At 42.3% G+C, this 26,846-nt stretch overlaps 1 protein-coding gene across 2 annotated transcripts in view; it reads right to left on the reverse strand.

Annotated features, from left to right (window-relative positions):
• Positions 1–26,846, reverse strand: part of KCNAB1 (potassium voltage-gated channel subfamily A regulatory beta subunit 1) — a 391,903-nt gene that overhangs the window by 272,997 nt on the left and 92,060 nt on the right. The window lies entirely within an intron of this gene.

The raw sequence follows: 26,846 nt of genomic DNA on the forward strand, positions 1-26,846 counted from the left end.
AAATCTATTCTGGATCTCAGAGGACCAGGGATAGGGGAAGAGGCAGCAATTCGGCACCACCCAGAAGGGGGCTACACAGGGTGAGCAGCAGGTCCACACCACCCAGAAAGTCCAGGCCAGGTGGCTGGAACTATGTCCAGTGCCCACCAGTCACCCAGGGCCACTGGTGATGACAAACACTATCCCCAAGTCAGGGGTGGGCAGCAAAACACTCCTCTCCACTTTGAATCCATGTGAGGTAGAAACATTGTGTGGTTCAGTGTCAGGTGCAAAGCAACTGCTCAAAATATGTGGTTGAACAAAACTAAGTATCAGTTGGCTGATGAGCGCTTTATCTCTCCGTTTGAAATGCATGGAAGCCAGACTCCTTTTATAGACACACTTACAATAAAATTATGGCTTCTGCAAGATCAGTTTTTTGAACATGGTCCCCAACAGACATTGCTGTCCAGTGAAAAGGAACAGGGCTTAAACTGACAACATTTGTGAGCACCATCTCTGTGCTAGGCAATAGAAACATGGTGGGGGGGTGGGGTGGGGGGTGGTTGAAGCACTGTCCTTCTCCCTCAAGGAACAGGCAATCTGTGTGGGAAGGACAAAGCATCCAGTCTTAAAGGGGCTAATTAACAAGTCAGAGGTGCATCAGTGTTCAAATGAGTGGTACAGGCACTAAATATGTTAGAGTTAAGCAGAGGAGTAATTACAGAAGGCTGGAGATAAGTTCTTTGATTCATTCCCCACACTTCTACCGAATCTCTATCAGGTACCTGGCTCTACTTGTTGCTAAGGTACAAAGACGGCTTAGACAGAGTCTGGACCGCAAGGAGCTCATGGGTTCCCAGGCAACCTTCGTAGAGGAGCAGGATTTTGCACAGGGCATGAATCTGATTAGCAGGAGAGGAGGAAGGTGGTCTTCCAAGGGGTTGGCAAGTGTGGGGAAAATACACATTCTAGCAATGTCTGTGTGATTGGAACAACAACAACAACAACAACAACAACGAACAGGTCTGACCACTTCTTGCCAAATTAAGTTCTAAGAATGAATTTAAAAAAAATTTTTTTAATTTTTTTTTTAACTTTTTATTTATTTTTGAGACAGAGAGAGACAGAGCATGAATGGGGGAGGGGCAGAGAGAGAGGGAGACACAGAATCGGAAGCAGGCTCCAGGCTCTGAGCCATCAGCCCAGAGCCCGACGCGGGGCTTGAACTCACGGACCGCGAGATGGTGACCTGAGCTGAAGTCGGACGCCCAACCGACTGAGCCACCCAGGCACCCCCCCCAAAAAAATTTTTTTTACTGTTTATTTTTGACAGAGAGAGAGAGAGAGAGGGGCAGAGCATGAGCAGGGGAGGGGCAGAGAGAAAGGCAGACACAGAATCCGAAGCAGGCTACAGGCTCCGAGCTGTCAGCACAGAGCCTGACAGAGGGCTCGAACACACAGACCGCGAGATCATGACCTGAGCCAAAGTCAGACGTTCAACCGACTGAGCCACCCAGACACCCCAAGAATGAAGTTTTGAAGCAGAATATGTGCTTATTTTGGATTCTAATCCAGAGATGAATCTTAACGTTTTATAACCTGCAGATAAGGTTTAAATCACATTGTAGAAGCTCAATCCTTAATCCTTCATGACTTTAAAAAATAAATATATGACCTAACACTCAGTGGTTGGGAAATAGCTTTCAGATGCAATGAGGGATGTGGAAAAGGACAAATGATGCCTTCTTTTTCCCTTGGCTCCAAGGAGGGAGTTCTTGATGAGCTCTGTGTTCCCTGGAATAAATAACAGTGGGCAGAGAGGAAGCAGATCATTAGAACCTTTGTGTTTTCACACGAAACTGGCTCATCAGAGATGATCGATGTGAATCAGGAAAAGAGGAAGAAGTGGGAGGCATCAAAAGGAAGAGCTCAGAAAGAGAGGAAAACAAAGCAGCCTGGAAGGCGAAAACAAAGACAGAGCGTGGTGATCCCTATAGGCCTGGATGGCCAGGAGCTTGCCTGGGCACTGACGGAGGGGAAGGAGGTGTGAGAAGGTGGCCGAGGGCTGATGAAGTAGTGCCACCAAGTCCTCGGGGGGGGGGGGGGGGGGGGGGGGGGGGAGGAGGGAGGGCCAGAGATCAGCACCGTTAGCCAACATAGCTAACGCAGTTCGCTAACCCAAACCAGAGCAGGGGTGAGGTTAGCAGAACAAAACCTGCAAGGCCGAGCGCCTCAGAGTCCCCTTCCTACCTCTCACAGGACTGAGCTCAGTGCCTTATGCCTAGCAGGCCCTCACCGTATGAATAATTGAAAGAGGGAGATAAGGAAGCAAAGGAAAGAATGCGGCAGGAAGGGAGGAAGGAAAGCATATGGGAAGATGCCAAATTCTTGGATAAACTTGATTCCTTAAAAAGAAGGAAAAAGAAAAAAAAAAATCCTGCACGTTCTAGCTTCACACAGCCTGCTTACTTTAAAGGAGCCAATAATTGCCCCACATTCACATCTGCACCCCTTGTGTATTGACAAGTGTCTGCCTTTAGTCCGCCTCAAAGAGAATCAAAGAATGGAGACCAGAGAAGCGCTCCGGTGCAAGCTTCTTTCTTGCTACCCGCAGTGTGCCTTTTCAGCTCTGACACCACAAGGGCTTTGATAGCCAGCCAGCAGCTCGGTGACTTCCCCAGCTGTGCTCACCCTTCCCAGCATTAATGGAGCAGTAGGTCTCAGGGGCCAGGGAATTACATAGTTGGCTGTGAGCAGCTCATTCCTAATAAGTTTGTGCTAACAGGCCACGTGCTAATTAAGGTGGGGAAATTAGAGATATGTCCTGTTATTGTCATACAATAGGATTTGGAGGAATTATTAACATTATTTTGGGTTCAAATAAGACCCACAGACAATGATATAAGGATAGACGTAGACATAAATGTAAATGCAGGGCGCCTGGGTGGCTCAGTTGGTTAAGTGTCCAACTTCGGCTCAGGTCATGATCTCAAGGTTCATGGGTTTGAGCCCCGCATTGGGATCCGTGCTGACAGCTCAAAGCCTGGATCCTGCTTCAGATTCTGGGTCTCCCTTTCTCTCTGCCCCTCCCCTGCTTGCTGTCTCTCTCTGTCTCAAAAATAAATTTAAAAATTTTTTAAACTCTTAAATTAAAAAAAAAAAGTAGATGCAAATGTGAGATCTATTGTTATGAGTTAAATTGGGTCCCTCCACCAAGTTCATATGACAAAGTCCTAACTCTCAGTAAGTACCTCAGAATATGAATGTATTGGAGACACAGTCCTTAAAGAGGTAATTAAAGTAAAATGAGGTCATTAAGGCAGGCCCGAATCCAATATGACTTATGTCTTTATAAGAGGAGATTCAGACACATACACAGATGGAAGAAAGCCTGTGAAGACACACGGAGAAGACAGCCATCTGCAACCCAAAGAAAGAGGCCGCAGAAGAAACCAACCCTGTTGATACCCTGGTCTTGAACTTCTAGCCTCCAGAATCAAGAAAATATAAATTTCTATTGTTTCAGTCCACTAATCTACCCTATTTTATTTGTTGGGGGCAGGGTGGGAATTCAGAGAGAGAGAGAGAGAGAGGGAGGGAGGGAGAGTGAGCACTCGTGCAGGGGAGGGGCAGAAGGAGACAGAGAAAATCTTAAGCAGGCTGCACGCCCAGGCCCAGTGGGGCTTGATCCCATAACCAACGGTGAGATTGTGACCTAAGCTGAAATCAAGAGTCGGACACGAGGTGCCTGGGTGGCTCAGTCATTAAGCAACCGACTGTTGATTTGGGCTCAGGTCATGAACTCACAACAGTCATGATCTCAGTTTATGAGGCCCAGCCCTGCCTGGGGAGCCCACTTGGATTCTCTGTCTCTTCTCTCTCTGCCCCTCCCCCTGCTCACACACATGCTCTCTTTCTGAAAATTAATAAACATATTTTAAGAAAAGAAAGAGTTAGACATTTAACTCACTTAACTGATTGAGCCACCCAGGTGCACCCCATCTATAGTAACTTGTTATAGCAGCCCTCACAAACCAGTGCAGATATTAGATATTGTTTGATTTTAATTTTTTTAAAAAATGTTTACTTTGAGACAGAGAGAGCAGGGAAGGGGCAGAGAGAGAAGGAGAGAAAGAGAATCCCAAGCAGGCTCCCCACTGTCAGCCCAGAGCCCGATGCAGGGCTCGATCCTATGAACTGTGAGATCATGACATGAGCCTAAACCAAGAGTAGAATGCTTAACTGACTGAGCCACCCAGGTGCCCCCATGTTTTTAATTCTTATAACTGGTCAAGAGAAATGACCAGAGCACTCTAAAGAAGATGCTCCTGAAAGTCATAATTAGACGACAGGGATATTATTGTGCCACTCCGTATGTCCCAAGCCAATGTTACAAATGTGCTACAAAGAAGACCTCCAAATAGAACTCTGTTCCTTTGTTCCTTTCCACAAAGTTGTAAAGCCTCTACATGGTAACTCTTGATACAAGAAGTGGTGCTTTTTAAGGCATTTCTAGCACTTTCCCCGTTCTTAATGATCTCCTTATTCTGCCAATGTTCCCTTTCAAGGGGTCGCTTTATACTGGGCATGTGTAATCAGCACCCCCAGATGTGTCACGAGGTGGTAGAGAGAGGCCTGCAGGCAAAGACCCAGATTGCAAACCCAGCTCTGTCACTCTGCCTCTGACCCCTGGTGTCATTATAGCTCTCTGCCTCTGTTCTCTCATCTGACATATGAGAGGGCTCCATATAGATTCCACAGGGTGCTTTCAGAGAGAGCTGTGGAGGTTACAAGATCACAGGGAGCCAAATTATCACTTACTCTGAGATTTCACCTGTGTCTCAGCTGGTCTTGATTCAGTACCTGATTTCGGAATTCTTGGGCGTTAATGTCAAAGGGTCATTGAGTCATGACAGAGCTGGTTAGGAACAGGCCATAGGCTACTTAACCGCACCCTAGCCTCTCATGATCAGCAAAGAGTCTTCGTGGCCACATGGGAGGACTCGAGAGCGTGGGGTCAGCTAGAACTGGGGGTGAATCCCAGCTCCGCCCTGCCCGTTCCTTGCATGCCACTGAGCAGGCTGCTCCACCTCCCTGCACCTCAGAATCTTCACCAAAAGAATGGTGCAAGGACATGCCTCTTTGGGCAATTACAGAAATTGCACGAAATAGGCACTTGATAACTGCTAAGTACCATCTCAATTTACTAGAAGCAAGGGCTGTTGGGAAGTCCTTTATTAAGCCAGCTCACCAGGAGACCCCGGCAATTACTAACACCGGTAAGACTTACACTACGCCTCCTATAACCTAGGAGTTCTTACCAACACTCCCCGTGTATTAACTCGTTTAATTAGCACGTAATCCCATGGGGAGGTAATAGGTTTTCAACACCACTCTATAGATGAGGAAACATGAGACACAGAGAAGTTAAATGACCTGCCCAAGGTGACACAAGCAGGAAGCTGCACAGCTGGGGTTTACTCAGGGTAGCCTGGCTCAAGAGACTTGGTTCTCAACGCTGTGCATACTGCTTCTCCCTCAAAGAGGCTCCTTGTGAGAAGGGCCTTAAATAGTGCCATTTTATGGGGGCGCCTGGGTGGCTCAGTCGGTTACGTCTGACTCTAGGTTTCAGCTCAGGTCACAATCTCACAGTTTCATGAGTTTGAGTCCCATGTCAGGCTCTGTGCTGTCAGCGTGGAGCCTGCTTACGATTCTCTCTCTCTCAAAAATAACCTGACAAACAATAAATAAATAGTGCCATTTTATGAATTTTTAAAGGCTTTATTCTTACGATGAGTGAGGGGCAAAATTCAATATTAAAATTGTGAACATTTTGGAAAAATCAAATCATCCATAGCTTGGTAGCTATCAACTTTTTAAAATACTTCATAATACTTTATTCTTAATGCTCAAGAAAACATCTATTCCCAATTACCTGGCACACTTCTGATTAACTCAACTTCTTACAAGTAATGTCACAGCAAAGACTTTTTGCTGGGTCCACTTAGAATTTGTGGTTTATATGCTATCGGCAACCAGAGCCAGTGGGGGCCAGGAAACATTCAATTCTGCAGCCAGACAAAACCGGATTCATTCAAAACAGAAAAGAATCTGCTACTATCTCAAGAATTTTAAACATGCAAGTGTACAGATGGCAAGCCACTTTATGTGCCTGTTATTTGTGGTTAAAAGAGCTTGTTAGGATGAGAGTTTGCCATTTATCAGAAATTCTTAACGTCTGGGTTTGGAGAACAATGTATTATATTCTGACAAATTGAGCCAGCCATGAAGGTAACGATGGGCCTACATTTGCTTGGGAACAGGGTTTGGAATAACAGAGAAAGCAAGATTGAGAGGCCAAACTGGAAATTCTTGAGGTTCTGACGAACAGAAGAAACTTCCAGGTATCAACCCTTCTGCTACTCTGGAAGAAAGTTTCACCAGAGAACCCGCACTACAAAACGGAGGATGAACTCAATACACATTTTCTCACACCACTGGCCACATGTCAAAAACAAAAACATGATTAAAGGACAGTTAAGCTTTTCAATTAACACTCAAACCATACTCACAGCCACAGATAAATGTTTCCTTAGTTGGAAATTTGTGACATATCAGATGGTCAGCAAGGTCTCCATATTTGTCCATTACTTTACACGTTCAAGATGAGGTGCTACAGTGCTATAGGAAGCAAGTGTGGAAAAATAGGAAATTCACAATTCAGATGATTTTGTTCAGGCCTCTTCATGGTAGATAATTTCTCATAAACTCATCTAGAACTTGGGCATAGAGCTGGGGGGAAACAGGGACATATGGTCTGTTTGCTTTTGCAAATGTTTTTAATACCTCCTCAATTATTAGCCATTAGTATGATTTCTGTCATTGCCTTACAATAGAGTAAGTTGGTCAGAAATATTTGTCAATTTAAGATTTCATTAACCTTAAGACACATTATTGTTTTGTATACCATTAAAATAAAAACTGTGGTCAATTAGTTATGACACAATGCTTTTTTTTCTTTAAACTTTGTATTTTAAAGTTATCAAAAGAGTTGTTTTAGAATTAGTTGGGATTTTCTGCCCAAAATTTTACTCTTGTACATACAGGAGGGGGAAGATATAAGAGAAATTGGTTAAGGTACTCCCCAACGTGTTGACATTTAGAATTTGATGCTTCACTTCTGCTTCTTTTACTCTGTCATCATCATCCACATCTTTTTCTTCTTTTTTTTTTTAACGTTTATTTTTTTTTATTTTATTTTTTTTTATTTTTTTATTTATTTTATTTATTTTTTTTTTATTTTTGAGACAGAGAGAGACAGAGCATGAACAGGGGAGGGTCACAGAGAGAGGGAGACACAGAATCTGAAACAGGCTCCAGGCTCTGAGCTGTTGTCACAGAGCCCGACGCAGGGCTCGAACTCACGGACCGCGAGATTGTGACCTGAGCCGAAGTTGGACCCTCAACCGACCAAGCCACCCAGGCGCCCCCGTCCACATCTTTTTGCACAATCATCCTTTGTGTTGGTAACGTGGCAATTTTTTGAAAACATACTCAATAGGCCCTGAATAGCTAAAGCCATCTTGAAAGAGAATAAAGATGGTGGTCTCACAATCCCAGATTTCAGGATATAATATAAAGCTGTAATAATCAAAACAGTATGGGACTGGCACCAAATATAGACACATAGGTCAAGAGAATAGAGTCCAGAAGTAAACCCATGCTTATATGGCCAATTAATCTATGAAAAACAAGGCAAGAATACACACAAAAAATAGTCTCTTCAACAAATGGTGTTGAGGAAACTGGACAGCTACAAGCAAAATAATGAAATTGGACCATTTTCTTCCACCATATACACACAAAAAACTCAAAATGGATTAAAAACCTAAATGTGAGGCCTGAAATCATAAAATGAGTAAAACAGTAATCTCTTGGACATTAGCTTTAGAGACCTATTTATGGATAGGTCTCCTGAGACCAGGGAAACAAGAACAAAGGTAATAATGGGACTACACCAAAGTAAAAGCTTCTGCAGAGCAAAGGAAACCATCCACAAAACAAAAAGACAACCTAATGAATGGGAGAGTATTTTTGCAAATGACATCCAATAAGGGGTTAATATCCAAAACATGTAAAGAACTTATGTAACTCAATACCAAAAACAAACAAAAAACAAAAACAAATAATCCCATTAAAATAGGCAGAGGACTGAGATATTTTCCAAAGCAGACATACAGATGGCAAACAGACACATGAAAAAATGTTCAACATCACTAATCATTAGGGAAATGCAAATTAAAACCACAATGAGATCACTTCACACCTGTCAAGAAACAACAAGTGTTGGTGAGAATGTGAAGAAAATCAAACCCTCATGCACTGTTGGATGGGGATGCAAATTGGTGCAGCCAAGGTAGAAAAGTCAAAAAGATTACAAATAGAATTACCATATGATCCATGTGATCCACCTTTACTAGGTATTTATTCTTCCCCTCCAAAAAAAAAACAGTAACATGAATTTGAAAAGATACATGGACCCTGATGTTTATTGCATCATTATTTACAATAGCCAAGATATGGAAGCAACCCAAGTGTCCATCAACTGACGAATGGATCAAGAAGAGGTATTTATACACACACACACACACACACACACACACACACACACACACTGGAATATTACTAAGCCATAAAAAAGAATAAAATCTTCCATTAGCAACAACATGGATGGACCCAGAGGGTATAGTATGAAGTGAAATAAGTCAGAGAAAGATGAATACCATATGAGTTCACTTACATGCGGAACTTAACAAACAAAACAAATGAACAAATGATAAAAGAGATAAAAAAGCAGTCGTAAATACAGAGAACAAACCAGTGGTTCCCAGAGGAGAAATGGGTAGGGGGGATGGATGAAATAGATAAAGGAGATTAAGAACACACTTATCTTGATGAGCACTGAGAAATGAGTAGAACTGCTGAATCATTATATTGTACACCTAAAACTAACATAACATCATATATTAATTACACCTGAATTTGACAAAACACACATACTCAACTATTGTCTCCGGAACTTTTCTCCAAGCTGTCGACACCCACTCTGAAAGTTGTAATGCACACTTACAGGCATTGACAGCCACATTATGATGGTCGCCTAGCCAGCAGCAATAGGAAATGTCACAATATCACCAAAGGAACCATATGTGCTTCAGAGAACTGATGAAATATAATGATTTCTAAAATCATATATTGTAAACTCTTATTTCATGGCCATTTAAACCTAAAATATATAGAAAGGAGGAAGGTAAAATGTTTTCAGCACGCACTATGTGCCAGGCATTGTGTCAAAGGCTTCTATATCCACTATCTCATTCCAGAGGAAAGGGAAAAAAGAATCCACCTTTGTTAAACATCTAAGTTAATTGGGCTCTCAACTAAGTACCCTATAGATGGAATTATAGAACCATTCATCTTCACCCTTGCAAAACTAAGAAGTGAATCAGACGCCAGAAGGGCTTTCTACATGAAGTCATCCTTGCCTGATGGGGATGAGAAAAATAAGCAATCTGAAGGCCTTTCTAAAAATACATCAATGGGTTAAAACTTCCTTGTTTCAGGTCAGATATGTTGGGCTTTTTAGGGTGAGAAAAAGTATTGTAATTCTACTTCATATCTAATGTATTTTTTCAATGTTTATTTTTGAGAGAGAAAGAGACAGAGCATGAGCAGGGGAGTGACAGAGGGAGAGGGAGAGAGAGACAGAGACAGAGACAGAGAGACAGACAGAATTCTAAGCAGGCTCCAGGCTCTACGCTGTCAGCACAGAGCCCAATGCGGGGCTCAAACTCACAGACTGCGAGATCATGCCCTGAGCTGAAGCTGGAGGCCACCCAGGTGCCCCTAAGGTATTTTTATAAAAGATGTATTCTCTCAGGGCACCTGGGTGGCTTAGCCAGTTAAGCATCTGACTGTGGCTCAGGGCATGATCTTGCAATCCCTGAGTTTAAGCCTTGCACCGGGCTCTGTGCTGACAGCTCAGAGCCTGGAGCCTGCTTCGGATTCTGTGTCTACCTCTCTCTCTGCCCCTCCCCCACTCACACTCTGTCTTTGTCTCTGTCTCTCTCTCTCAAAAATAAATAACCATTAAAAATATTACAAAAAAAAAAAAAAGATGTATTCTCTGACTTCTTTGTTCCATTCATTCTCAAAGGGGAGGTATTGTAAAGAGCAGATCTAAGATCCTAGGAGATTCCTTCTCATTTAATTCCTTCCTTTTGACAGTTCACACAGAAAGTTAATGGAGAAGACTCCTTAGGCTTTCATCACATTTAAAATAAAACTCATTTAGGGGCACATAAGGATTAAGTCTCACTCTGTGCTCTATCAAGCCCTGTATTGTCTGAAGTTTTTATCGTGGATCATTCTTGTAAATAAAATACATTTTTAAAATTATTTTTCTATCATAGGCTTATCGCAAATTCATGTAAGAGAAAACAGGAATACATGAAAGCATGAAGGAAAAAAGTCACGTTAATCCAGACTTTCGATTTTTAGCATTTTTGTTAGTATCTTTTGGCTTGCACATTTGTATTTTCCACACATAGCTCTGTGGTTGTTGTTATTGTTGCTGTTGTTGTTTTATATAATGCAATCTTTTTCAGTGTATGTGTCAACTACCTCATGCTATCATTTTGGATTTGTTCCTTTGTCTTTTCATTTTCATACAGCATCTGCCCTTAAATCAATTATGTGTCATCACCAGGCATTGATTACCAGGTCAATATGCATCGTTCACTGTCCAGTTGACAAGTTCTATATCCCGATGAAGCCAAGAGGTGAAGGGTTCAGTCCCTCCCCATACGGTTCCCTTCCTGATTGGGGAGCGTGCAGAGACATTCACTGATGACTAGCTGTCTACCCTGCATGTTGGAATGAGTGATCTAGCTGATGTACACTCTAGAGGAAGAGATCACTAGAGGTCAGAGCAGTTACAGAGGCTATAGTGGTGTCAGAAAAGATTGGGCATTAAGGACAGGGAAGAACCTAGGCGAGGAAAGAAAATTGGTGAGGGAGGCTACATGAGCAGAGGAAATATTTTTTAGCAAGGATGGGGAGGTTGAGAAGCCTTTTGGAGAAAAATGAGCAAAGCTCTCTGGATGGAACCTTATTTGAAAAAAGGATTTATGTAAGAAATGATGCAAAGCAAATGTACATGAATCAACTAGAGTCTGTTGAGGACAGCCGGAATAACAGTGTGGGCAAGACTCAGGGAGGTTGCAGGGAGGTTGAAGGTAGAAAGTTTAGCAAGAATTCGGGTCTGTGGGGGAGGAGTATAAGCAGTATTCTTGGAAGATCACCCTGAAGGCCAACAGAGTGGTCCAGTAGGAGATTGCTGGAAACTTCCAGCTGTAAGATGAAACTTGCTCTTGAAAGAATGGTACTTCTTACTTCCAGTCCTCACAGGAAGACTATGAAAAAACATTCACAATGCACTGCGTGCTCAAAACAAAACAAAAACCCAGTTCACAAAACAATATGTATAGTATGAGCCTATTTTGACGAAGCAAAATTTATCTATCTCTGCAGAGAAATAAAGGGATATACTCCAATATATTTGGTACGTTGGGTATATTTGAGATCCCCAAATATTATCAGTGGTTACCTGTGAGTGGCAGAAGTGTGGATAATTTTTGTTTCCTTATTTTGATAGTATATTATTTTCTGCTGCAGGTATATATCCTGTTTATATTATTGAACAACAACAAAAAAGTGATATCCATAGAAAAAGAAATGATGCTTGAAGCAATGAGGAGTCTGTAGGTATACTTATCATGAATGGAAGGCCAAGATTTTTTCTTTTCTATTTCACAGCACCCAGTACTGTGAGATAAATGGAACCAAATCAACCCAGTTTATTTTTTAGCAAACAAGTATCAAGGAATAGATTATCCAGGATGTGACCATTAAGCTATGCTAACTGATGTAGAGAACAATTTATTAAATCAAATCACTCTTTTGCTATAGATCTCTCATGGATTCCTGCTGGGGAGGCAGGCAGGAGTTGTCTGGCCCTCTAAGGACAGTAATAATTAAACATGGAATATTAAAGGTACTTTTGGTAATACTGACTATGAATTCTGCCAACCTAAGCCTCATTGACCCGCCCTAGAGTTAGTCTCTACTAAAGGAAAGAGAACCTATATAGGTTCATAGTTAAATCAAATTAATGTGAGCTGAGCCCCTTAAGAGAAAAGGCATGCCTCAACCTATCAGACAGCTGTGCAGACAGGTGCTTTATGAATTCCCAGTGGCTGAATAAATGAATTGATACCAACCTCTGGGTAATGCTAGAACTCAGTGGAAATAGGTCATATAGAAATCAAATAACTAAGGTGAAATTTCTGAGACATCTCTAATCATTGTGGTTCGTCCCAGTATTCTGCATTCACCCTTTACCCCAACTCCTACTTGTTTTATACATAGTACTATGGTGATGAAATGAGAGGAGAGAGTAATGCAATATGGTATTTCTGTATAGATGTTAGGAAATATCAGGAAAGGAATAGGAATGAGGAGAGGACTGGGGAAGAAAAGAACTTTAGCCAAAATCAAATGTAGGAAAGGATTTGAAGACAGACATGAAGCTTGAGCCTAATCTGCTAACTGAATTCCACGGGGAGGTGGTTGGTCAGTGTTGGGAAAAGATCAATGTATTAGTTTCCATTGGTGTTGTCCCAAATTATCACAGACTTGGTGACTTAAGACAACGGAAATGTATTCTCACAATTCTGGAAGCCAGAAGTTTTAAATCAAGGTGTGATTTAAAACTTGCTGTGCTCCCTACAAGGCTCTAGGGGAAATTCAGCCCCTGCCTCTTTCAGCTTCTGGTGGTTCATCAGCATTCCCTGTGACTCTATCTCTCCGTTCTCTGACTCCACCTGCAAATGTCCTTTTCCTCCCTGTGTCTTTGTCTTCTCTTGTGTCTCTTTTAAGGACACTTATCTTTGGATTTAGGGGCCCACCTAGATTGATCTCATCTCAAGATCTTCAGATTCATTACATCTGCAAAGACACCTTTTCCAAATAAATTCACATTCACAGGTTTCAGGGATTAGGATATGAACACACCTATTTAGGGACAACCATTCAACTGACCACTGCTACTTTGCGGAAAGCATGTGTTAAATGGGAGGGAGGTGAGGGAAAGACGAGGAGAGGAAGCAGCAGGACCAGATTTGCTTTCTGGACTGACAAGAGAGCAAAGTTGAAGATGCAACAAAACAGCCCAAGCCTGTATGGAGACAAAAACTCAGAGTACAGGTTTGAGAGCTCCCATCTGAGAGTGGTTTCTTTGATGGGATGAAAACAAAAAGAAACAAGAAGAATCCTCATAGGTAAAATATGGGAAGGTGGGCCTGCCCATGCCCTACAGTGTCTCTTTGCCCAGAGACAACCGTACTGGCTCAGATAGAGAGATGAAAGGATCCACTAACGTATCATCAATAACCATACCCTGGGTGAGAATCCACTAAACCAGAGGGCTTCTCTGGAAAAAGCACTGGCTCAGGAATGGAGAGAGAATGGCATATGGACTACTTGGGAATTAGAAATAGCATGACACAATACTATGGAATTTATGAAGCATGCAAGCTCTGGAGGAAATAGCAAAGCATTGATACAACCATAATTGGTTGGCTTTTATTTTTACCATTTTCCTGATCAAAAGTACCCCCAAGTGTTTTTTTAATGGATGCCTTTCTTTTTGGTAAAAGTGCAAACGATCACGTCAGCAGAGATATATGTTAGAAGCTGGGGGTCATAGCATCATGTGGTGCAGGACTAGAGCAGCTCAAGAATCAGTTGGAGCTCAAGTCCCAGACTCAGTTATGAGAATAGAGGGTTTGAATCATGGGACTTACGATGATGTCAAGGAGCAAGGAATGGCATTAAATCTAAAAGGACTAGATACTTCTCATTAAAAAAGAAGCTTGGCATCTGGACAATTTAAGGCAGTTGTAGTATTCAGCAGAATGGTCACTGAGGTCAGAGTGAATCAGTCTCTAAAATGGAAGCATAATTCTGAAAATCAATACTAAATCAAAGGACTTGTTAATCCCCATAAATCAAGATTTTCAGAACTTATTACAAGTCAAGATTTATGAGAAATTAAAAGTACTTTGGTTTAATATTAAGACATTAACACTATATAAATCAATTTTAACACTGTATCATTGAGATTATAAAATATAAAGATGTATTTGTTTATATACTAGTACAGATAGTACTATATATACTATGGGACAGTACATTATATTGTTATTTATTATTTTATATAATACAGTATATAGTAGTACAAAGGATGGGGAACAAATGGTACATGGAACCATAGTAGAGCAAAATTTCTACATTTTAACAGATTTAAGTTAATTAAGTTAACTTATACAGAAGATTAAGTTAGATTGTGGTAAGTTTAAAGTACATATTGTAATCATTAGAGCAACCCAGTAAAAAATAACTTAAAGAAATAGTTTCTACAGTCAAAGGAATAAAAGTGTTTAACAGAAAGAAGGTAATCAAAAAAACTAAAGGTTGACTACAACTAATAAATTAATTTAGCAAGGTCACAGAATATAAGATCAATATACAAAAATCAATCATATTTTTATACCAGCCATCAACAATCCAAAATTAGTTAAAATTTGCAAAAAATCAAAGAAAATAAAATACTTAAAAATAAAGAAATTCAAGACTTGTAAACTGAATACTACAAAATATTACTGAGAAGTTGAAGAAGATCTAAATAATGTTAAGGATCACAGAGTGGAATAGTTACTATTATCAAGATGGCAACTGTCCCCAAATTGATTTAGAAATTCAAAATATTCTCTATAAAAATTCAGCTGGATTTTGTAAAACTTGACAAACTGATTCTAAAATTTATATGGAAATGCAATAAATTTAAACAGCTGAAATAATTTTGAAAAAGGACTATATTATAAGACTTACATTATCTAATTCAAAACTTACTACCAAGCTATATTAACCAACAGAGTGTGGTGTTGGCAAAGGATAGGCATATAGAGTAATGGAAGGGAACTGAGAGTTCAGAAATAAGTCCCCATATTTGTGGTCAATTTGTTTTCAACCATGGCACCCAACAAAATTCAACTGGGAAACAACGGTCTTTTAAAAAAAAAAAAAATGTTGCTAGTACAATTGGATATTCCCATGCAGAAAAACAAAGACCTTACACTCTTACCTTACATCCTGCACAAAAATCAAATCAAAATGGATCATAGACTTAAAGAGTTAAGACTCTAAACCATCTAGAAGCAAACATAGGATAAACCTTTGTGAACTTGTGTTTGGCAAAGATAGGACACCAAAAGTACACCCCATAAAAGAAAAGCAATGATAAATTGGACTCCCTAAAAAGAAAAACCACTTCACTTAAGGACAGATCACGAAGACATAGACCAATTTAAAATTTTCCAAGTCTATACACGGTAAAGAGGTTGTATCCAAAATACATAAAGAACACCAAAAACTAAATAAAAAGATAATCCAACTTAAGAAATGGACAAAAGACTTTAATAGATATTTCACCAAAGAAATAGGATAGAGATGTGAATGGCTAACAAGCACCTAGGGAGGAGCTGAACCTCATTAGTTATTAAGGAAATACACAAAACACTACCATGAGACACTCCTATACACCCAGTAAAAATGCTATAATTTTTTAAAAATTTAACCAAGAGTCAGTGATGGAACTGAAATCCTCATGCATTGGTGCTGAGGATGTCAAATTTCCCACCATGGAAAATAGTCTGATTGCCTCTAAAAAGTGAGGCACAAATTTACCATATGACCAAGGAATTCCACTCTTAGGTATGAAAACATATGGCTACGTAAAGACATGTACATGAATGTTCATAACATTCATAACAACCAAACCCAGAAACTTATCCAAAGATCCATCAAATGGCAAGTGGATAAACAAAATGTGTTGTATTTATATAATTCTATTCAGCAATTATGAGAATGAACTACTGATACATGCAACATGAGTCATCCTCAAAAACAGTACACTAAGGAAAAGAAGCTAGACAAAAAGGCTGTGTATTATACAATTCTATGTTTATGACAAGTCTAGAAAGGCAAATTTATGGAGACAAAAACAGACCAGAGATTACTTGGGTCTGGTAGTGAAAACAGGCATTGACTGCTAATAGGCACAAGGAAATTTTTTGATATTATAGGAATGTTCTAAAACTGAATTTTTGTTATTGTTGTGCAATTCTATACGTTTATTAAAATCATGGAGTCATATATTTGTTTTGGGTGAATATTATGGTATGTAAGTTATACCTCATAAATCTGTTAAGACAGAAAACAAAGTGCTATACCATGATGTAGAATAAATCCAACACTAAAAACAAGCCAACAAAAACATGATTTTTCTGAGAGGTTTTGTTATCTTTAAGGACCCGATTTCCACTTCCAATCAGGAGCAAAGATTGGGAGTCTGAACACAGAATTTAGTACAAGCCATAGTAGACAGATGTCAGAGAAGAGGTCTGGCAAGTTTCTAAGAAGAGTTGCAAGACAGGATCAGAAAGAACAATGAGTTTAGTTGCTGTGGGGTTGTCCAGAAGAGTCTGCTTCATCTATCACATGGCTGACATAGTAGAATCCCTAACTAGGTTGAGGGAGGATCCAAGGGCATCCCAAAGAAGTTCCACACTGGGCCCACACTGGATCTGCACTAGTGTGGAAGGATGCCAGACCGGCAATGGCAGAAAAACAATGGCCAAGGGTGGTGCTAGATGCAGCCTCATAGAGTCACCCCCATTATGGAATGAGTCAACAAAGCAGCCAAGGATCATCAGGGTCTCCACAGCACATGGGAGGTCACAGAGCACTGAGCTGGATACTGAGGCAGTGCAAAGTTTGCAGCCATGGATACTGGAATGCTCCCAAAGCCCAGACAGGACAGCTTTTAGACATAGCGGGTAGGCAAGGAACAACTCAGAGGAGAGTAACAAGAACCTGGGGGAGGGCATGGAGACCACCTCTGATAAGGAGCTGTAATTTTCAACTAGCTAAATATTTATCCAAACTCCTCTTTGAGAAATGGATTAATTACCTTAGAATACCAAGTTATGGGCTTTCTACTGCCCTTAGTGGGACTAGGGACTTTAGAATCAGAGGAGGACAGCCAATAAAAATTCCTTTTTCTGACCACTGATGAACATTTCCAAGATGTAAAAGGTTCCCAGTGAGCTGAAGAACTAATGCTGGTCACCTTTGACCTCAGGCTTTGATCTGCTGGGAAGAACATCCTTTGCCCCCCCCCCCCCCCAAGAGCCAGCCCTTCTGGGTTTAAAGCGGCCTCAACGTATCAGATTAGGAAGTCCCTTTGTCTCTATCAGGGTCTGAGCAGATGGACAAGGCGCCCCAGAGACAATGGCTGCGGCAGGATTTTCTTATCACTGGAATCTTACCACTTTTGGCCTCAGTCTAAACCCGTAGTTACAGGAGGCCCTGCCCGGGTATTGAAATGGTTTGATTCTGCAGCAAGTACAATGAGTCACTAGATCCCAAGAGTGTTCTTTGGTTTATGCCCCAGGTGTTTTCCAGGTTCATTTACAGATCAATTAACCATTTGTAACTCTTTAAGTGACATTTTGAAGTGAGAGATCATTAAACAAAACCAATTGGAAGCAGAGTCATTCCATTTCCCCCCCGCTAGTCAGATTGGATTGTCTGTATAAACCACTGTCGTGTTCCACATCCAGAAGGGGATTTGCCATTCCACAGCTAACATTATTTAGGCCCAGTTCTCGCTCACTCAACAGCATGGCACATTATCTACAGCAATAAGGTTGTTTGTTATAAAAGTTTTCTTGTGGGGGACGGGGAGAAAGGATATTTGGATTCCTAATGTTTTTGGCTTAGGGCTTTTTCTTTTAACTGAGTAGGAGTGAGTTATTTAATATTAAGTGTAGGTAAATGAAAAAAATATGTCCCTTTCAGGACATGATTTTAATTTCCCGGTAATCATTATTGATTGTTAACTATCTTCTGAAATTCAAAAGGCTGTCATGTGGAGGAGGGAAGACGTTTGGGAACGTTGTTACATAGGACAGAAACAGGACCAAGGAGAACTGGCACAGGCAGGCTGGGGACATTGTAAAGAAGGACTCATTGCCAATGTGGGTTGCTCAACAACCCATCAGGCTGCCCACCTAGAGATCTGGTAATCTTGTTGTCAATGGATGTACTCAAATTGTGGCCACAGAACCAGATGGCAGTACATGATAGAGGAAATAGAGTATTTACTTCTCTGAATGGTAGTTGCATTCCATGGGCTCTTCAGGTGGTAAGAAACTAAATCGTGCTTAGATGACTTGGGTTCATTCTTCTGGCATGTTCAATATCCCTTCTCCCTTCTGATAATAGCATGTTGTGCTTCAAGTGAGATAGACCCCATTCCCAGGCTCCCAGTAAGGGCATGTGACCCAGTCAATAAGAGTTTCACTGCCCAAGTTACAGTGATTGACTCAGGATAGTCATGTGCCCCCAATCATTAAATCATACTCAATCCTGGGACTTCTATTAGAAAACAGAAATTCTTCCTTCCAGACTTGTGGCTCATTAAGCCCTAAAACCACCTAGGGCTATTTCAAGGAAAAGACCTGCTTGAAAATAAACTGGAAGGTAATTAGGGAAATCATCTTCTCTAGTGGCCTCCCTCAGCAGGTGGTATCTGCTTTTTCCCATTCTGGTGCTTTACCCACCATTTTGTAGTGACTCAGCTACTGGGTCTCTGCTTCTATTGTTTCCAGGATTATAGACTAAGTGCAAACCTCTTATTCAAATTTTTTTTTTTAATTTTCTTATGTTTATTTATTCTTGAGAGACAGAACACCAGTAGGGGAGGGGCACAGAGAGAGGAGACACAGAATCTGAAGCAGGCTCCAGGCTCTGAGCTGTCAGCACAGAGCCCAACACGGGCTGAAACCCACACACCATGAGATCATGACCTGAGCCAAAGTCAGACGCCCAACCAACTGAGCCACCCAGGAACCCCTCAAATTCTTTAAGAGAAGAACCTGACCTCACCAACCAGTCACCATCTATGTGATACACCCAAGTAAACTTTGGCTCTTAAACTCGACCACCATGAAAAGCCATCTTTATGTCAGGGACTGTTATAAACTGATTATTTGTGCCCCTCCCCCGTGGTCCAGTTCCTATGTTGAAGCCTTGACCAGCAATGTGATAGTATTTGGAGGTGGGGCCTCTGGGAGATAATTGGGTTTAGATGAGGTCATGAGGGTAGGGCTCCCGTGATAGGATTTGTGTCCTTATAAGAAGAGACCAGAGCTTCAAACTTTTAAAAAAAAATTTTTTTTAACGTTTATTTATTCTTGAGACAGACAGAGACAGAGCATGAATGGGGGAGGGACAGAGAGAGAGGGAGGGAGGCACAGAATCGGAAGTAGGCTCCAGGCTCTGAGCCAACAGCCCAGAGCCCGATGCGGGGCTCAAACTCACGGACCGCGAGATCGTGACCTGAGCTGAAGTCGGACAGACGCTTAACCAACTGAGCCACCCAGGCGCCCCAAACTTTTTTTTAAATGTGAAGATATTGTAGACATGGAAGCTGTCTTCAGAACGTGGCTCTAGGCATGAACCAGATCCCGCCCCCCCCCACCAAACAGTTGTCAATGTTCTTTCCAATTCCAGTTTTCTAGAATCCTTTTTTCTATTGTTTGAATTGTTGTTTGAACTTTTATTAGCGTTGTGATGTTTCCCCTAAGGATTGATAAAGGAAGTTGCCTAATGCATTCTGCTCTTTCCCTCACCTATTACCCACTATTTGTTCCACTAAGAATTTAGGAGTTTTTCACAAGCAGAAGGTGATTAAAAACAAAACCATAGAGGCTGCTTTTAGGCAATAGGTTTGAGCAATGGAAACTTGAGCAAGCCAACAGGGCCCACAGTGACCACCGAGCTGACACAAACAGGCTCATTAAGCGACCCACTTTGAAATATCCATAGGCCCTAATGGGCCATTTACAACCAGGCACAGTTGCTAAGATTACCAAAAAAGGGAAAATTCCATACAATCCCATACTTCCTCATTCCATCCTACAATTACAGCCCCACCAACACCTTGAGGCAGACATTCTCTCCTTTGCTGTCCTACCCACTGCTCCCTTGCAGTGTATTCAGTAAACTTTTATCTGTTTTGTTCTACCTTGGGTGAATTCTTTCACTGCCTCTGCTGCTGGCCCCAAGCTATAGGGACACCCCAGGCTTGTCTGATGTAACATGGTGACTCAGTCCGGTCCCAGCAGGAAAAAAGATGGCACAGTCATGGGTCATCTGAAGAGAGTTTGTAACAGAGACAACTGACAAGACAAAACAGGAATATCCCTTAAGATAAGTATATCCCTAAACCGCAGTGCCTCAGGCCTTGTAACAGGTGGGTGCATTACCACTCCTAAGTCTGAAGGGCTGATTGGAAGAAGTCATTACCAGAACCCAGAGACAGAGTGGGCTGACAGAACCTGTGATCCTCATCTGAAGGAAATAGCCAGTTCACGGGAATAAATATAGCCCTGCCCTCTATCTCCTGCCAATTGGCTGAAACCAACTGGCAGCCGGAAGCCCCAGGAACCTCCTACAAGTACAAAACACAGCAGAAAAGGGTAGGGGTGGGTCTGGAGGGGTAAATGGAAACTATTTAATACACATAGGGGAAAAAGTACTTAAGCTACATTTTGCTTTATGCGGGCAAAAATATTTCAACCCATCACGGTCTACTAAAAAGTCTTATCCCAGTAGGCTGACCCAGTACTGCTTTTGGCATAAAGCAGAGGACAATGCTCACCCAGGGAGCTTCCACTCACACTGGTGGGCTAGCTTGCCCAGCCGTAGGGGCTCATGAAAGGAGAAACCACACACTTCATTAACAGCACAGTGACCCTGGAGGAGACAACAGTCTTGAGTGATCTGCTCAAGGTGACACCAGTCACAAAGGCTGGCCACGTCATTCTCAAGGCATTTTCTAAGAGGTAGGTGAACAGAACACTTCCATTCGTTCTGTCAAATACCTCATTTTAATTACAATGTGGAGAAATATTATGGTTACAAAGTAGGAAGTGAAAAATATTATAGAAAAGAAAGGTCAGGTTTCCAGAAGTATTATCTTGCATTTCAGATTCAAACAGGAAGACCATATGTACTGAAAACGTAACACTTTTTCATTTTCTAATTTAAAATTAATCCACTAAACCCTAAAAACACAAATAAATGCACTGAAAAATTTTTAAATGCACTGAAATTTATTCACTCAGCAATCAAACTGGGACTGCATTTTCCCCCTTTTTCTAGGAAGGATCTAATATGGGAGAGAAATCACATTGATTCTCCCATCTATTAAATATTTACTCAACATTTACCACACGCTGGGCACTGATGTAGGTACTGAGAACAGAAAGAATGGCCTAAGGTAAACAAGGCCCATCCTTCCCTTAATCAGCTTAAGCTCTAATAAGATGGACATACACAGGGTCCCCTGGGGTGGCTCACAATATTGAGCTTACGACTTGATTTTGGCTCAGGTCATGATCCCAGGATCATGGGATTCAGCCCTGTGTCAGGTTCTGTGCTGAGTGTGGAGCCTGCTTGAGATTCTCCTTCTGCCCCTCTCCCCTTCTCATGCACGCTCTCTTAAAAAAAAAAAAAAAAAAAAAAAAAAGAAAGGGGCGCCTGGGTGGCTCAGTTGGTTAAGCGTCCGACTTAGGCTCAGGTCACAATCTCGCGGTCCGTGGGTTCGAGCCCCACATCGGGCTCTGGGCTGATGGCTCAGAGCCTGGAGCATGCTTCTGATTCTGTGTTTCCCTCTCTCTCTGCCCCTCCCCCGTTCATGCTGTGTCTCTGTCTGAAAAATAAATAAACGTTAAAAAAAAAATTAAAAAAAAAAAAAAAAAGATGGACACAGAAACAGCTAACCACAACCCAGGGCAGAATGAAATACATGCTAAAAACAGTTCAGTGGCTTTGGTGGGAGGAAATGCCAACCAGAAATTCATGCTGACAAAAGGGAAATCACAGAAAGCTGATAGAGGGGACGATGCTAGCTCTGGGCTTTAAACGATGAGCAGGGGCACCTGGGTGGCTCAGTCGGTTGCTAGTCTGACTTCGGCTCAGGTCGTGATCTCAAGGTTCGTGAGCTTGAGCCCCACGTGAAGCTCACTGCTAGCAGTGTGGAGTCCGCTTCGGATCCTCTGTCCCCCTGTTTCTCTGTCCCTCCCCTGTCATGCTCTCTCTTAAAAAAAATTTAAACAGTGAGCAGGATAATGTTAGAGGGCACAGTGGCCCATTCTTAGATACCTCAAGTCAGGGTCAAGCTTGAACAGAGACACAGATGCATAAAGTGTTGGGTAAATGGATACCAAAGGGGGCAGTGTGACACAGCCGCATGGGGTGGGGGGAGGTGACACAGGGTGTCAGGGGGAGGTGGAGCAGGACAGAGGTGTGGAGTCAAACCACAGAGAATCTTACATACCAGCTTACTTTACTCAGGAGGTAATAGGAGGTCTAATGGGGCCCTATCTGGTTAGGATGAACGTTACATATATTTTTTGTGGTTGTATCTTGAGCAACATGGTCTGTAACAGCTCTTGTTGCCTCTTGTCTGTGCCCAATTTGCTTCCCTGACAGTAAAATCTGTAGTGCATTCATCCCTTATGTGCCACGTTAAATCACTGCAACCAAAATGATATTAATGGCCTCAAACTGTAAATAAGATCTGGCTCAGAGCACCCCCATGGATAATGGAAGTAGTTCAATACCAACCACACGAAGGAGCTAGAATGAAAGTGGTTTGTTGGAACAAAGTAGCCTATAAATAGTCATACTGGGGCAGATAGGCCACGTTGCTAAAAGGCCCTCCAACTAATCGGCTGAATGTTCCATAAATCAGTATGAATGCGGGGCCGGGGGTGGGGGGGGAATGTGGTGGGGGATGCTGCGTGTCACCCACACAGTCAGCTCTGCAGGAGAAGGAGAGGGAGGCTGCTAATTAATCTTCACATTCTGCCATTGTAGCTCACTGCAGTTTCCTTTTCTACCAGGGCAATTGGTATTAAAAAATAAAGAAAAAGCCAGTGTGCTTCCTTTATAGGCTAGATTACCTAACCCCAAAGGCCAAATGGGAAACGCTTCGGATTGTGATGTTAAAGAACACTAGAAGACGGACAGGAGGTGGTGGGAAATCCTATCAACCATTGCAAAGTTACCTGTGATATGGAAAGGAAGCCAAAGTCCCCAGCTGGACTCTTAGCAACTAATACTTCACCTGCCTTAAGGCTCCGTTAAGAAAACGGAGCTAAATGAAAGGTCACATTTTCAGTGGTGAGCCTCTGTAACTAAATATCAAATATTGGGTCGCCCTTGTGCAGGGTTCACACGGAGACTTCACATAAGCCTGCGGAGAACTGCAAATAGCCCTTGAGGAGTACTTCCGCTCTGCAAACACTGCAGACACCTGAGCAGCAGTGAAGACAACTCTGGGAGACTGCTTTGCCTTAGTGTGGGTGAGCCAAGTGGCGTCCACATGTGGGCATTCTCTGCTGCCCCAGGAAAATGCTTTCCTGGGGGGGGGGGGGGTCCGATCGTTTGGCAAGGGATCTGCACAATGTTAACAGCCCCATCCCTGCCGCCAGTGCCTGACCTGGAGGAGAGGTCAGCGTGTCCCAGCTCCCGGCTGACAGACATGCGGTCCTGCTGCAAGTGGGTAGTGGAAAACGGCCTTCCCTGACCAGAATATTCCAAATAAGTTGTCACATAAACTGCCTTTAGCCCCTCCTCGCTTTTTATTTTTAATATTTTAGGTTTTTTCAGAGTAACACAGTGATCTGTCGAACCTCTTTATACATCTGGCTGCAAAAATATCAGAAGTTTACCAGATGCATCGTATCCTTACGCATTAATGTTCAGAGGGAAGGAAAAACGGAAATGTGCCTGCCTTTTGTCTTTTTTTTTTTTTTAAGAGGCCTCAGTTTCCCCTCATTTTTTTTAATGTTATTTTTGAGAGAGAAAGAGAGATAACACAAACAGGGGAGGGGCAGAGAGGGAGGGGGACAGAGGATCTGAAGCAGGCTCTGTGCTGACAGCAGAGAGCCCAGTGCAGGACTCGAACTCATGAACCACAAGATCATGACCTGACGTGAAGTCCAACACTCAACCAGCTAGGTCACCCAGGCACCCCTGAAGTCAGACACTTAGCCACCTGAGCAATCCAGGTGCCCCTCCCCTCACAGCTTATTGATGGAAGGCATCACCTGCTCATACCTAAACCAATCACACGACCAGGAGCACGAACCTCCATGTTTGGCTTAAACCAGTGGTTCGAACTCGAGAGGGTGTTAGAATCATGTAGAAGCCTTGTTAAGAAACACACAATCCTGTCCTTTTCCAGGATTTCTGGTTCAGTAGGTCTGGAATGGGGTCTGAGGATTTGTATTTCTAACAAGTTCCAAGATTGAGGTTAATGCTGCCGGTCTACATGGGGAGAATACAGTTCAGACAAGTGAACTTTCACCCGGTGCCTTCCTGTGGGGAGGAAAAGTGACCAAATCAGGTTCCCTCAGCAAGGAAAAGGGTGGGCATGTAGCTGTTGAATGGTGACCAAAGCCTTCTGAATCAGAAGCCAGCTGCTAACACCTGAACCGCTTCACAAAGAGGCATCTTTTAAGGTGTAGGTTGATTCTGGCTCCTGGCTCACCTGGCTAATAGCACTCAATGCCTACTCCCAACAAGCCCAGGGCCGGAACTAATGGCAGAGATGGCCAATGGCCCACAGCACAGGACGGAGCCCAGGGGAGCCCGTGGAGAGGGTACAGTTACCAAAGCATCAGTTTTGCGTCCAGCTTCTTCAGGAAAGTAGCTCTACTTTCTGAGATCACATGATAAAAACAAAATAAAACAATCAAATGAGGATCTTAAACTGCTCCCTTAAACTGAAATACACCAGACTTCATAAACAAGCCTGGCACACCAGCCTGCCTTTGAAGTGTCTTCTGTGTGTGTTCAGTAACACCCAAGTATTTAATTACAGCTACGTTATAAGCCAGGCCAAATATTACTGCTCCATCAGTGCTCTGTGAGAACACAGACCATTTAATAATCTGTTAATCTGACCCTTTCTCAGCCACTCCTCACAAGCAAAGGCTTGCTCTCCGAACAGTTTTGATTTTCATTAGCTTAGGGTTTAGGCTGTGTTAGGAAGGAATACCTAGGGTTGTTTAACAGAATTCAGACGTGAGGTGACTAATGGGTGAGCTCGTTCAGATAACCCTGTAGGCAGGACATAAAAGCTTATAAAGTGATGTGTATTGGGAAACTGTTGATTCTCTTTTGCCCCAAGTCCCCATCCAAGCTACCGCACTAAGATAAGAGTCTTTCCTGAGTACTTTGGGGATTAGGATGGGAAGCATTATAAGTAATGCATCTTGGGCACTCAGCTTTCCACAGCCACCTTATCTCCAGGGCCCGGGGTATTTTTTCCCATATATTTGAAGTGAGCCAAGAGGCACTTCTAATCTATTTGCCATTTCTAGAGAATACTTTAAAGGCGGTCTCAGTAACTCTGTATATTGAAGGAAGAGAAAAATATTTGGTATACCATACTAATACTGACTTTCAACAAAAGATGTCAGCTGCTTGAAATAAAGGGCTGTCAAAGACAAATCCATTAGCTGTGTCTTTGTCCTTTAGATTTAGGCAGAATTTGAAACACCAAAAGAATGAACAACAAAAGAATAAAAGTGTTGGCTCATCAACTATACACAGTATTGCTCTGTTTTCCACCCAGCGGGAAAGCAAGGGTTTTAGCTCTGGTATGAATAATATTCAACACTGTTGCGTTGCCAGGAGACAGATCCACATGTGCATGGCTCTCTGCCTGGGCACATGTGTCCCTCTTACGAGATGTTGAAGCAGTGTCTCAGGCAAGTGTCCTTGGCTGTAGGACTCCATGATGCCTTCCATCAGGGAAAGCCAGTTGCTTCTCATCTGCCAGGCCAAGTGTGTAAGAACTTTCCATTTCTTGGGAGTCATCACAGCTCAGTAAAAAGGCCCAACTCATCAGCAATGAGGAAACGAGAATTGTCATCAGAGTGGACCAGGGCAGAGGGAGCAGCCTTTTCTAAAGAAGGCTACGTGACAAATACAACCTCTGGGTCTCCAACACTCCAACACAGCTTGGACTCAACACAGGTTTTGACACTTAGCGTGGTTTTACCTACAATAGGTCAGGCAAAGTATAAATTTTTATAGAGCGCTTTGAAGTATAGTTAGCAGCCTAAATTTCAATTTCATAGAATATCTAATCTCAAGGAGCACATCTATGGGAATGTGAGGCTCCTTCTTGATGTTTGTCCATACGTTTACATTTTAGAACATATGAACAGATTTACTTTTTCTGTCTGTATAAATCTATCCACTGAATAGGTAGGAATCCCCTTACCAGATCATCCTCTGAGGCCACCTATACATAAAGAGGAACTCCTCCCAGGCCCAGACCCAGGAATGTGGCCAGATGGACAAAAACTATCAGTTCTCCTGGGAATGCTGACAGGTACTCTATCCAGGGGCAAACATGTTTCCTTATCTCTGCCAGCATTGTGATATATGCCCAAACATTTAATACGATTGCTGTATTCTTAGAACATCCTCTCTCCCTCTCTCCTTCCCTTCCTCTTCCAAAGCATTTAAGACGACAGCAGAACATACTACCTCAGCTAAGAGATGGCAAATCACAAATGCAAATTAGAGGGCAT

The sequence above is a fragment of the Panthera leo genome, chromosome C2 (assembly GCF_018350215.1).
Source record: "Panthera leo isolate Ple1 chromosome C2, P.leo_Ple1_pat1.1, whole genome shotgun sequence".
Classification (NCBI taxonomy): Eukaryota; Metazoa; Chordata; class Mammalia; order Carnivora; family Felidae; genus Panthera; species Panthera leo.